General features: G+C 43.2%; 2 protein-coding genes across 8 annotated transcripts in view; one reads left to right on the top strand and one right to left on the bottom strand.

Annotated features, from left to right (window-relative positions):
• LOC145989771 (PIH1 domain-containing protein 1-like) overlaps positions 1-12838 on the bottom strand; it is an 80078-nt gene that overhangs the window by 26574 nt on the left and 40666 nt on the right. The gene's annotated exons all lie outside the window — the stretch shown is intronic.
• The window catches only part of MRP (Multidrug-Resistance like Protein 1), a 212893-nt gene continuing 203025 nt past the window's right edge, over positions 2971-12838 (top strand). For 5 of the 6 annotated variants that reach the window (XM_083125086.1, XM_083125087.1, XM_083125081.1 and 2 more), the window contains exon 1: positions 2972-3077. The gene's annotated coding sequence lies outside the window, so the exon portion shown is untranslated. Of the gene's footprint in view, positions 3078-12838 lie in introns of all 6 variants that reach the window. The other variant, XM_083125089.1, reaches the window with a different exon arrangement.

Raw genomic sequence — 12838 nt, 5'->3', positions numbered from 1 at the left:
TGACTAGTAAAAGTGGTAACAGAAATTCATAGTGTTCCGACGCCGATGTATCAGGTATCTGTTGTATTTCATTTACCGATACCGGCTGATAAAAATGTCGCGTGACACTTTCGTGCAGTCTAATTACTCTGGAAACATGGTCACTCCTGTGTATTTTTTCAAAGTTGCCAGATAATGTCACTTTTTCATCTCGATCTATGAAATCAATTTTCTCCACTCCATTGGATGCTATGCGATCCCCAAATATCACCAAATAACCACAATCATACTTGATTCTTTGTCGTAAGTTTTTAGAATATAATTATTTAATTTACTTGCGCCATATCGTCCCCCTAACATCTGATCCGGAAAAGTATCTCGCTGCTGAGAGACAATTCAATTTCCCCATTTCACCTAATATAACACTAACCCGCGAATATAACCCTCTCCCACTACTTTTTGTTCTTTTCCATATGATTTGTAACGAACTACAGTATTTCCTTCCTTTCCCCGACAATGATGTGGGATTTGAGGGGACTACTCCTCCATGACAACCGGCTTTCCTAGGCAGTCGGGGCCCTGTTTCCGGATGTCTGTCTCAATATCTGCTCCAAGTTGCATTGCTTCTGTCGGAACACGTTGTTCAGTGTTATTCTCGATTTTTTCATATCAACACTTTCATCTCGTTCGCCTATTTACCTTGGCCGGCATTTCTGGGGTAAGGAATCTATCCTATTTTCCTTTTCACAACGTTATATTATGTCTCCCACAGTACTCTTACACATATTTATAATTGTGCAACTTCCCTCAACCAGACGGTATAAATAGCAACCGTTATTCGAAAATGGTATTTTTGCATCTGACCCATTTCTCTCGTACTTCAGTCAGGAGGCAACGCAGCAACTCGTAACAGCTGTGATATCGCAGAAAGTAACATGGCTTGTTCTTACTCTTCATCCTAGCGGATCGCATCCCATTTCGCCCGATTCAGTTTTGCCTAATGGCTTATCAGCACCTGTCAATCAGCTCTGGCAACTGTTCACCAGTTTGGGCAAAATGTAATTTCCCGTTTCGCCTAAACAGTTTGGAAGGGAAATATTGCAAGTGAGGCAAATTTTGAAGGTGATCAACGTAAACACCAAACAATTCGGAACGAACACGTGCTGATACTAACTAAGAACAGTCACATGCCAAATAGTCAGGTATTGCTCCTAAAAAGGAGCATTGTCACACAATCCAGCAGACGGGGCATTGCAAATACAGGTGAACTGCTTTACTTTCAAATCATTTCCGAGAGCCCCAGTTACAACCTGAAGTGCAGATGAAACAGCACTGCTTTGAAGAACCAGTGCGTATACATAAGTTTCGTCTGCGTTTCCCGTGTTATTTTTGCCTATCATAGTTAAATGCTTCGTTCTCAGCACAGCTTCACCTTCGTTATAGTTCCTGCAATTCACATCGCATTCGCAATATTTTAAAATATCGCGTAATTTAAACGTTTCTTCCATACCAGCTCCTATTACGTACTACTAATAAATGTAAACAAAGATTTATCCTACATAGAGCGGCTATATTGGAAGAGACACTAGCGCTCAGGTGGTAATTTTCGTCTTCTTCTAAGAGAACCAAACCCAACTTGCCTAACCTAACCACCACAGATTATTCACTACCCCAAAAAGCTACCAGCCAATGGCAATGCTTGAAATAGTTGTAGGAGCAATCACTACCTTTCCCTATAAGATAAAAAAAAACGTAATCTAAACTACCTAACCGTTTCGTTTACTATTGGCTGGACTGATCGCTGGATCTGGAGTGTGACATCAAGAAGAGCCAAGGATGAATTAACATAACAAAACAGATCACGTATCTCGCTGTTGAGACAATTATATTTCCTTTATTTGAAATATTTCCCTTTCAACCAGTATAGGCGAAATGGGATATCCCGTTTCGCCTAAAATGGCGGTCAGGTAATTGCGCTCACAAGCAATTAGGGGACGAAACAGGACACATCCTAGCGGAGAGGTAGGGAGATACGTAACCGGGACAGAAGGCATTCGCGATGTGGCCTCTTTTTTTATGCCGGAACACAAAAATGTTCAATATAAATTACTTAGAGATATATTAAACATCGAATATAATTTTTAATAGATACATACATGCATTTTACCACCTTTTACATTAATCTGCATGTAGTTAATTTCGAAATCACGTGAAGAAATGCATAAAATGTGCCGTGTGAATATTCATGAGAGTCACTGTAGGTAAAATAACCAGACACTGTGGATCTAATTTCTGTTTATTCAATCAATTTTACACGAGCATTTTTAGCAGTACAAAATTTTCAGTATTTGCATCACAAAACAAAAGTTGAAGAAGATAAAAGACATTGTGCAATGTCATAACTTGTGATTTTTCCAAGAATATTCAAAAAACGCTAACATACAGGTCAATGAAGGAAATGTATTAATTTCTAGATTTCATTTTCATTACACCGATGACACATTTGTGCTACATATTGCTACGTACATATTAAACATTTTGTACTTTGATGTTATGTAATCTAATCTTAAACATTAAGCGAACTGATAATATGTAATCGAAGTTACACGCACAACAATGACACTTTTTGTGCAAGTTCATTGCATTCATAATCCTGCCTGACAATGAAACTAAACCTGACCTGGCACTAGAACAATGACAAGGAATTTGGGCAAGTTTGTTATTTTCTTCCTAAGAAGTAATCAACGTAAGTATTGCATCGAGTTCACAGTAAAACTAAAGTAACACAATATTGCACTCTGTGGTGTAACAGTATTCCCTATGATAGTTCACCATACTTTGCAATTCAACCATGGTTTCCCATTTTTCTCGTGCGGGCGCTGCGGCAAAAACTTGCAGAAGAGCGAATCAACAAGCCGATTACGCAATACCATGCAAGGAGGAGGTCTTTCGCAGATCTGGGGAGGTTGATAAGCAAGTTGCAGCCTGCTTGGTCAGTCTGTGATCGTGTGTGTTGCGTTGAGGCAGGCGCTTCTGGCGATATCTCGGACCGGCCCAGCGTGTAGCGAGGGAGTTTTTTCCAGGAAAAAATTCTCAAGGTTAGTGAACTATTCATCTTTTGTACGTCACAGCGTGTTGGGTGAGATCTGTGTGAATACGATTTGAATGTGTTCGGAACTGAATCGATTTTATCACACAGAAACACTTGACGTGAATCCAACGTTGCCGCAGCCGGTACAATCGGCGACTAGAGCGTCGGGAAGGGGTGGGTGGGGGTCATGGATGTCCGGAGGATTTTTTCCAGGGAGGGTCAAGGAAGTTATTTTTCCAGGGGGGCCAACAAGGCACATTTTCCTCAATAATAGTCTTGTTTCCTTAAAAAAAAACATTGCTTAAATTTGAATTTATCATACTTCTGCAACAATTAACACATATTATTGTGGCTGAAATGAAATTATATGTATGAAATTTATAATTTTTGGTTGACTCGTTTTCCAGGGGGGCATGGCCCCCCTTGCCCCCTTCCGGACGCCCATGGTGGGGGTCTATTTTCCCACATGGAATTTAGGATTTCAAGTTACAAAAACGCAGAAGGCTTGCTATTTTTATTGTTAATAATAGAAATGAAGTTCAGTTAGAATTTAAATAAAACCAAAGTAAAAACTTCATTAGATCGAAAGAAATACGTATTTTCACTTCTACCATTTAACCCACAGAATAAATGGTTCCACGCAGTGGCGGGCTGAAGGGGGGGTTGGTGGGAGTTATAACCCCACTTTGGCCCGGTATTCATAAAAAAAAGAATGTCAAAGGCAGGAAAAGATGGCAAAATGAGGACTGACTACTAAAAAAAGTGTACGTAACCCCCCTTTCGAAAACCAGGGTACGCCACTGGTTCGACTTTTTTTAAAAAATTAGATTTTTACGTGAGAGGTCACGTAACTTTATGACTCCCCCTATCTTTCACAACTTTTTCTTGAACGAGTTGTTAAAAAGTTAATAACAGAATAACTGTGCATTTCAGTACATGAAATGTATGAAATAAAAAAAAACGATAACAGTTGTGCTGCTGGGTATTCACTCATCTGGTAGAAAAGCCTCCCCACATACATAATAGTCTGAATAATGTTGGTTTATTTTTATTACTTTATAATAATTATTATTGCACTATAATAATCATAACCATTAGTTTTACTTCTACTATTCATTTTTTATCAATGACCTGTCCCCCTACAAAAATTACTGGCGACGCTTATAAGCGGCTGCAGAGTGGCCAAATTACCCATCGCTTCTGCTAGTACCCTTGTCGTCCACTGCTGACGGCAGTAGCAGCGATTCGGGGGGGGGGGAGGTCGTGGAGGGGGGTGTTGCCCCCCACTATGCTAAACCTAACTACCAAGGGAAAGTAAGCTGTCCTTGCCCCCAATTTGAAACCCAATCGCCGCCACTGCGTAGTGGTAATGATAACGTCCTTTCGCTAGGACTCGGAAAAGTAAATTCACCACTGGACGCGATTCGGTAAATGAAGAGAGTTGTTACATTTCATGATAAGAACCACAATAGCGCTGTTACATTCGACGATAAGAACAACACAATAGCGCTTTTACATAATGAGGCCACACAGTACCCAGATATCCGAATGCATCATGCAGCGGTGTACCGTTCTTCTGTGAACATATCCTCAAGCAATACTCATGTACGATTGCAATGCCGTTTGTGAATATATAAGGACCTTCTCGATAGCGTTGTTGTAACGTGTTGCCTTGTAATCAACTTGATGGAGGCACATAGTGGTTCGGAACACACATTTAACTGTAGGACTAGTCCCGATTAGCCCATCTGTACATGAGGTGGATTTAAACTTCAGTGAATACATAAGATGTAACATGGCTTTTTAAAGAAGAAATATATAATCACTTAATAACAGTGATAACGCAATATCTGATGCACATACTGATTAAACATGCAATCTTTGTCAAAACCCTTAAAAACAAAAGCAAGTTATCTTGCCCACATTAATGCATAACAGTGGCGTGCCAGATTCTCGAAAGGAGGAGGTGATATAACCTTAAAGGGGGATGTTTTGCATTTCTATTTTAGTGGTCAGTCCTACATTTTGCGTATTTTGCAGGATTTGATTTTTAAATTAATGACAGATCGGGGGGAGGAGGGGGTATGAGGAAGATAACCGACACGAGAGGATTTCGTTCGAGTGCCCAATAGTTCGCACGGACGACGCTAGATCGCGCACGGAATTGAGCTCTTCGCTCACCATGATGTCAGGAGAAAATAACACTCGACCAGACAAAATGAGCAACATATACCCACAAGCCTGGTAACAGTCATTTGTCCGTAGTAGTCGGCCCGAAGGGGGGGGGGGCTGCAAAAGTAGGTACAGAATACGGTTATCCTTTTCTGTAGTGAACAATGATGTACAATGGGATGCACAAGTATTACTCGGCAAATTCTTCATGGCTATTTTCATTAATTTTTCTCTTGCATCCTACATATTTTAAGTGTGCTATTGCACAGGCTACCAACAGCTTGTTTGGCGTTTAGTTTCAATTATTGAAGCTCTCATTGGGTAAAAACAAAGTGCATTACCTTGGTTATGGACAATTTGCTTGATGATACTTGTGTATTTCACTGTACAGGTATTTGTTGCATTGTGATTAGATATTTTGAATTGTTAGCATGTTCACTGTACGTTTCGGTCTGTAGATACTGCCTACTCTTATACATACATATCGTATTTGGGTCTTACATAGTAAACTGTTATTGCATGGAGTAGTTTCCTTTCATGTGTGGGTTTTAAGTTGATTGATAGTGCTGCTTAGTATGCTTTGTAATATCGGACGACCTCGTGCGTGGCGATAACACCTGCCAATCATTTCACTACAAGTCCGGTACATTCGAATGATCACAAGCGAGCGAAAGTGGTCCCAAGCAGGACTCTTAAACAGCACGGTCAGTCATTCGATATGTTTATACGGTCACGGACACTTCTGGATTGCAACGATTCTATTGAAAGTCAACGGTATCGTTACAACCCAGAACTGTCCGTGACTGTACTAAACGTGATATGTTTGGCTAAAACAGGCGGTATGCAAGAGACACCTTGTGGCGGGAAGTGAACAGGGATAAACTGCTCGAAGTGAAAATTCCTATGTGGGATATATTTACGCAAATTATCCCAGCTGGAGAGATGCTTTACGTCAACTTTAACTGAAAGGATAGCATCCCCCGCGTCCCCCTCCCAATTTGAGGACTGAGATTAAACCCTCTGCCCTACAGTTTTGTCCATCGATTCATCGTTCAAAGCACTTTCACCTTGAATCATTCATTCTCCCATTGTTGGAGGGGATTTACCTTGCAGCTACGTAACTCAACAATACAAAAAAAATTACAATGGCAGAATACCTTGTCCGTGACAATCAAGTTGTTGCCTTCAGTTGCTAATGACAGCGACGGCCATTTGTGCCACATGGAGTCACGCTCGCTAGTCTCGTTATGTAATGCGAGTTTTCTTCTGCTGTGTCTCATAAGCGTTCATCATCTACAGACATGCTTCTTCCTGTTTTCCCACGACTGTCTGCTTCTTTTTTACGATACGTTTATTTCGTTATTAATTACAAGGAAATACTCTGCCATAACGTTATAAAAAAATAATTCTACAGTGTGTTAGATCCGTATTATTAGCTTTGCATGAGTGTATTTTTTGATATTTTTTTCCTACCTCGGACATTCATATGCACAAGCATCAAGATAATCCTTCTTTATCCGTCCATTCATTATGGTTCATGGCGTCAGGTGAAGCCACTTACTCCAATTAATCTCTTCACTTCTCTTGGTGTCTTCGCCTTACTTGTCCCAAGTCACTTTCTCCACTCCTTGCGATCTCCGACCAATCTATTCACTTCCTTTAATGTCTTCGCCTTACTTGTTCCAAGCCACTTTGTCCACTTGTTCCTATCTCCGATCAATCTCTTAGTGTCTTCGCCTTACTTGTTCCAAGTCACTTTTCCACGCCTTCCGATCTCCAACCAATCTATTCACTTATTTTGGTGTCTTCATCTTACTTGTCCCAAGTTACTTTCTCCACTCCCACTTGTCTGGGGGCCGGGGGGGGGGGTCAAGTACCAGTGTTAATGTACCAATTATAATAATGCCAATAATAATGTTATATTATTATTATTATTAGTAGTAGTAGTAGTAGTATCAAAGACGTTATTATACTCGTAAATTACGCAAAGAGGGGGTAGAAGTTAGTGCTAAAGCATTTGTGTTCGAACAAACGATTTGAATTACTTTTTTCAACACGTTCAATTTCACATTAATAATGGAAAACAAGCACACAAACTATTTTTGAAAGACAAAAAATGCTTGATAAATGCATTCCGAATATAATTATTTTTTTACATTAACATGTATAACTTTCATGCATGATATACTTATGTTTCACACATATACAACATATGATGGAGCGACGTGGACACTAAATTGTGTACGTATTCAAAGTTTCCTCAATACATATTATATACAACATATACAGGGTGATTCTAAAGGTATAGTACAAACGAAAACCACAGATACCTCCCATGAAATAGAGACGAAAGTTCCCCTTCCACTTTGCCGAGAGATGCCTCCGTGAGGAGCTAGACAACGCCGAAAACGTGTGAAAATGAACTTCACACCTCTGTACAGCCAGTACCAGTGAAGATAGAAAGGCGGAACAAACGAAGTCAAAAGGAACACCAAAGTCGCCCATCCGAAAAACACTAGGCGGCAGCTGCGCAACGCATGCGCATGGGGTTCCACAAAGGAAATAGGAGTGTCCCGCAAGACAAGTGAAGGGAAAGGGTAGCGATCGACAACGGTAGGGACAAAAGAAGCAATGAAGCATGAAGTAACAATTGCACAGAGGGAAACAAACACATGCAGCGCGTGGGGGGTCCCCAAACACAGTGGGGAGACACCGCAGCAAGAACAAAGCACGGTGCAACAAAAGAGAAAGAGGACCGGACGGGGAATGGTACCTGCCAAGGAGACAACAAATGCGGGACGAGGGATTCCCCGTAGCAGCACCGAGGGGATGTCACACAGAGGTCGTGCGCCAGCAGGACAAACACAGCAACTACGGGCACAGGAGGTTTATTGCCACGCAAAGGTGCACTTACAGATAGGAATAGTACGTAGTACGTAGTCGTACCCCGGACTGACGTTGTTACAAAAGTTGCTCAAATTGACGACCACCACATTCAATGCAGGCATTGCAGCGTCGCAGGAAATTCTGGCGAACCCTATCAAAAATCCCTGGCATGGTACACACCTCGGCCGATGCTGCAAGTATCCGCGCTACCAATGTTTCCTTGTCAGGCACCGGGGTCTCGTAGACGAGTATTTTCACATGGCCCCACAAGAAGAAATCCATTGGTGTGAGGTCAGGCGAACGGGCGGGCCAGGGGACGGGGCCCTCTCTGCCGATCCAGCGCTGTGGGTAGGTACGGTGCAAAAGGGTTCGCACTGTGCCATCAAAATGTGCAGGCGCTCCATCCAATTGAAACCACATACGATGTCGCACGTTGAGGGGTACATCTTCTAGCAGCTCTGGAAGGACTGATGCAAGAAAGGTGCGATAGAGGCGGCCATTTAAACGTGATGGCAGCAGGTATGGACCGATAATCTGTTCATCGATGATACCTGCCCAGATATTCACTGCAAACTGGGTCTGATGGTGCACCTCGACTGCTGCATGTGGATTTTCATAATCCCACACATGGCTGTTTCGGCAATTGAAGATGCCCTCACGGGTGAATGTTGCCTCGTCCGTGAAAAGCACATGGCGCAAAAAACGGGGATCGTCGGTACAAAACTGCAACAGTCGTTGACAGAATTCCACACGTCGTGGGTAATCCCCAGCCTGCAACGCGTGGACTCACTGTGGATGATAGGGATACAGCAGATCATCATGAAGGACACGCCACACTGTCGACTGTGATACTCCCACTGCACGTGCAATGCTACGGGTGCTAGTGGACGGTGTGTCGTCCACGCGAGCAAGTACGTCCTCCTCGACCGCCGAGGTGCGCACATGTCTTGGGTGACCGACATGATGGCCTGCACGTAACACACCCGATTCAACAAGGGTACGGTGCACGTTCGAAAACAACCTGCTGTCGGGTTGTCGCCTCTCCGGATACCGTCCGCGATAAAGGCGTGCAGCTGCTCGGCCATTGCATCTGCAAGGCCGTAGACAAAATGCATGTCCCTCAGTTCTACAAATGTGTAGCGTTCCATGGTACGGTGAGGATAGTGCCAATTATGGAATACTGTACTGCAGTGCACAGGTGGCACACACACACACACTGGTCACAACGGCTTCGAAACAACGTAATCAATTGTCGTACGTCAAGCACACCACCACCGCACCGGCTCTTTCACTGACACGCTCCCTGACGCTGCACTTCCAATCAGCCCACACGTCCGCACGGCGCTGTGGTACAATCAGCTGACGTTCCTGAGCCACCCGTGCCTGTGCTCTTCACTACCTGACCAATGCCGTCAGGTGGGGCCATGTACTCTGGGGCCTTGTCATCGTGGAACACATGTAGCGTCCTTCATTCTTGCCCCATTCACCCACAACACGTACTTCGTCCGTCTTGCTCGAGCCGACGGGGAGCACTACGTACGATCGTGTGGTGTTTGTGTACACCAATGTGGGGTAACCCAGCAGTTGAACAGACGTGCATACCCCCACGTAGCTTCATTACACGATTGTCCCACGCAGTTTATCTGTCCAGCCTTGCTCGGCCTGGTCTCACACCCACGCGGCAGTGTGCGGCTGCGGTGGTGTGAGGCCACGCTTGGTTTCGGAGCGGAAGGCTGCGGCCGAGGAGGGACTCGAGTTGTTCGGCTGGGGTTGCGCTCGGAAGCAAGCATCCGCGTCAGGTCTGGGAACGGTGGACCTGGTGATCGGGATGGAAACATTCCGACCTCGTCCATTAGTGTCGTCCACCGTACGGAGTGGTGGGGTCCGTACGACACTCCAGCAGCCTTTCGCCCGCTCCCACCCAGCGATGTGCCTCCGGCTTCATTTCTAAGAGGCTGATTGGACCCCGTCACGACGTTTGTTACAACGTCAGTACGGGGTACGTGGTCCTATCTGTACGTGCACCTTTCATTAGCAATAACCTCCTGTGCCCGTAGTTGCTGTGTTTGTCCTGCTGGCGCACGACCTCTGTGTGACATCCCCTCGGTGCTGCTACGGGGAATCCCTCGTCCCGCATTTGTTGTCTCCTTGGCAGGTACCATTCCCCGTCCGGTCCTCTTTCTCTTTTGATGCACCGTGCTTTGTTCTTGCTGCGGTGTCTCCCCACTGTGTTTTGGGGACTCCCCTTGCGCTGCACCGCCAGCGCCGCCATTTCTGCCCCGAACCATGTACGCGTCTGTTGCCTGTCGAGTGTCACGGACCACTTTGCTTGCATTCTCGGTGTGTTTTTACATCCTACGTCGTCCTCCCGTGGTTCTGCAACCCCGCACTACTTTCCTCGACTGCACTGCTTCAGTCATGGTGTTTGTTTCCCGCTGTGCAATTGTTACTTCATGCTTCATAGCTTCTTTTCTCCCTACCGTTGTCGATCGCTACCCTTTCCCTTCACTTGTCTTTCGGGACACTCCTACTTCCTTTGTGGAACCCCATGCGCATGCGTTGCGCAGCTGCCGCCTAGTGTTTTTCGGATGGGCGACTTTGGTGTTCCTTTTGACTTCGTTTGTTCCGCCTTTCTATCTTCACTGGTACTGGCTGTACAGAGGTGTGAAGTTCATTTTCACACGTTTTCGGCGTTGTCTAGCTCCTCACGGAGGCATCTCTCGGCAAAGTGGAAGGGGAACTTTCGTCTCTATTTCATGGAGGTATCTGTGGTTTTCGTTTGTACTATACCTTTAGAATCACCCTGTATTACTGAAATACATTACACAATCAATTCATCCATCTCACAATAATCAAACAGCAAGAATGACATAAATTGTCTCTCAAATGTGAACTCTTCCTTTCCTCAAAACAATTGTTCATGCATTTAAGACAGGTCTTATTTCTCTCGCTGGTAATTTACAATGCGTTATAGAAAGCAATCACACACTGCGAGCGAAGCGAGCAAGAACAGTTTTAGATCCAATTTTTTTGCAGACTGAAATCAATATTGATTTAATAAGGTGCAAATAATTTCACGGGCCGTTAATGCACTCTCTCTTTTACACTTTTTGGGCCTCCCCGATGGTGCTGTTGTTGATTTGGTGTTTTAAGTCCACTTTATGCACAGTAAGGCTAATCGGGACTGGACCTACAGTCTAAAGTGGGATCCGAACCACTTGTGCCTCCGCCGGGTATCGAACCCGGGACCCCTTGCCTCACCGATGGTGCAGTGGTAGCGTCGTTGCCTTGTGATCAAGGGGTCCTGGTATAACATTAAAAGTTGTATTTAGCTTAAGAATGAGCTTACTGCTTTCGTTCAAGCTAAATAGGGTTTTCAGTTTTTTACAAAACCTGACTTGCTGTATAAAGCAGAAAAGAAAATAACCTTTTACAAACTTTTATTTCTGAAGTTCTAATTAACATTAAACAATTATGAGGAGGTCCTTGATAAGTCTCCTTCACCTGATTTATACTGAAAATCCAGATACAGGGATATACAGAGAATGCCCCGATTGTATCGGCGAAGATTCAAAAATGTAACCATACTTAAAAACTAACACAAGATAGAAGCTAATATAACACATTGAAAATTATTACTCACGGTTGTATAGTTCAGCGCTGTACTTTTAACTTTGTAACGATCGACGCTAAAAAGGCCATATATTTGAGAGCTCTCATCACTTAAAGAATATTCACTATCAAATCACTGAGCACTAGTATTCTTCAACTTCTGGTTAGCACTTCCACTTCATTCCTCCTGTCTGTATCCTTAAAAAGTCCGGTAGAAGTCACCTCTCGCCGATTCATCACACTACAAGTCTTTTCGTCTTTCAAACTACAAGTTCACCATTCGTGTTCTCCTTTGGGCTCGAACTATCTAAGCACTTTTGGGTCTCGCGGTGATGAAAACTAAAAAATGTCAACAGCTCGAACGACTGCAAACTTTTTTCGCGTTTTTCCAGCAACGCACGCGCGGACTTCAACCACAAAGACCAGACGCTGTAACTCTCTTTCGCCGACTGCCCTCTTTGTGCGCCAAAAGTCCCGAACAGTCTATTACTTAAGAGAGGAGTGAAGTGTTCTTTCTCCTCATTTGTTCCGGAGGAAAAGTCTTAACAATAATCGGTTATAGATGCCCCTTCCCCCAAAAAAGGCATTAGATGGACTGATCAAGGAGAGCTAATGTCTTTCCAAGTCTCTTTATCTCCTTAAATATTTGACCAGCCCTCGTACATACATTTAAAAAAAATTAGGTTACAATTTAAAATATCTTATAACAAAGTAAACACACATAGATTTTCCTTCAATTTCACATATTAATTCTGTCCAATCGTTTCTTACAACCACATAGTAAGAATAATCTCCATAAAATTACAATTTGTAAACATTGAGGCATAATAAACACATTACTCAATTTCTTTAATTACATATATACCTTCATAGATTACATAAAATCAACTTCGAATCTTTACTACATAATTTATACTACAAGTATCTTCAATCTTTTACATATTGTCTTGCAGGTTTTCTAATTGTTTTAACTGATTTACATAAATTCTCCTCTTACTGTTTCTGCAATTCCATAATTTTAAATTTTCTTCATGTTGTGATTCAATTATTTACTAGAGCGGGTACAGGCGGGTAAGTGTAGAACATTATAAAAATATT

This window comes from Lepisma saccharinum, chromosome 7, assembly GCF_977018435.1.
Source record: "Lepisma saccharinum chromosome 7, izLepSacc3.1, whole genome shotgun sequence".
Taxonomy (NCBI): domain Eukaryota; kingdom Metazoa; phylum Arthropoda; class Insecta; order Zygentoma; family Lepismatidae; genus Lepisma; species Lepisma saccharinum.
Note: the sequence above shows the minus strand (reverse complement) of the source record. Positions and strands in the feature narration are given on the sequence as shown.